The 1,451-nt window shown below is 44.9% G+C and overlaps 1 protein-coding gene across 1 annotated transcript in view; it reads left to right on the top strand.

Annotated features, from left to right (window-relative positions):
• The window catches only part of NCAN (neurocan), a 54,498-nt gene that overhangs the window by 47,771 nt on the left and 5,276 nt on the right, over positions 1 to 1,451 (top strand).

The raw sequence follows: 1,451 nt of genomic DNA, 5'->3' as shown, positions 1-1,451 counted from the left end.
CACACACACACATGCCCAGCGTGTCAAGTTGCCAGGTCCAAGACTCAAACCACAGTCAATCATGTGGGAGTCTGGTGCCTTGACGACTGTGCCACCTGCTGGCCCCAGCCCTGCGAGATTTTCAAGCCACCAAGTCCAGGATTTGAACCATGCAATCGACCATGTGGGATCCAGGTGCCTTAATCACCAAGCCACCAGCTGGCCCTTGTTCAACTAGTCATCTAACACTGGCCCATGGGGGATACTGTGGGGTCAGGCAGGATAGTGTCCATTGTTGAATGGGAATGGACCAGCAGGTACCGTGGTGGTTAAGGCCCTGGACTCTCCCACATGGCTGACCTTGGTTCAGGTCCTAGACCTGGCAGCTTGCTTTCTCACTTTCTGTCTCTCTTTGTCTCTGTCTCTCTCTGGTCAAATTAAAAAATAATAGTAATAGGGACTACCAGATGGTGTAATGGTTACGTCACGGACTCCCACATAGTAGACTGTGGTTCAAGTCCCAGACCCAGTAGTTTAAAACTCATGTCAGGTGTGTGTGCGTGCGTGCCCAAGATCCCGAGAGGAGAATGGAGGAGAAGGGATTACTGTGTGGTCGTTCCCCCGGGGGGTGATTTCTCGCTTTCTGTCTCTCTGGAGAGCTCATGTGCCCTATAGCAAAATCCTCTAATAATAATAATAGTAATAATTATTAATAAAGTTAAATAAAAATAATTTTAAAAGAATTATTTAATTTTAGGGGCCAGTAGGTGGCATGATGGTTAAAGGCATTTGATTCCCACATGGTCAACCACGGTTCGAGTCCTGGAGATGGTAGCTTGCTTTCTCACTTTCTCTTTCTCTGGTCAAATTAAAAACAATAATAGGGACCAGCAGATAGCATAATGGCTATGTTGCTGGACTCCCATGTAGTTGACTACAGTTCAAGTCCCAGATCTGGTGGCTTAAACTCACACCGGGCGCGTGTGCATGCGTGCCCAAGATCCCGAGAGGAGAATGGAAGAGAAGGGATTGCGGCGTGGCCATCCCTCGTGGGGGGATGCTTTCTTTCTTTGTGTCTCTCTGTCTTTCTGGCGAGCACACGCAGCCTATAGCAAAACCTCTATCCCCCCTAAAAAAAGCCCAATAGTAATAATAAAACAAATGGAATTTTATAAATAAGTTAATTAATTTTAAAAAAGAATGATGTGATTTTATTCATTGTCATTATTTTATTTATTTTTATGTATTTATTTTTATTTTTTTGAAGCTGACCAGAGAGAGACAGAGAAAGAGATGGAAAATGAGAAAGCAATCTGTCAGATCCAGGATTCAAACCGCTATCAGCCATGTGCGAGTCCAGCCGCCGTAACCATCATGCCACCTGCCAGCCCCAAATAAAAACAATATTTAAAAAAAAAAAAAAGGAACCAGCAGTTAGCGTAATGGCTATGTCGCTGGACCCCCCTGTAGTT

Source organism: Tupaia chinensis, unplaced genomic scaffold (genome assembly GCF_000334495.1).
Source record: "Tupaia chinensis unplaced genomic scaffold, TupChi_1.0 Scaffold000201_1, whole genome shotgun sequence".
In the NCBI taxonomy this organism is placed as follows: Eukaryota; Metazoa; Chordata; class Mammalia; order Scandentia; family Tupaiidae; genus Tupaia; species Tupaia belangeri.
The sequence above is the reverse complement of the archived record's forward strand: the minus strand, read 5'-3'. Positions and strand labels throughout refer to the sequence as shown.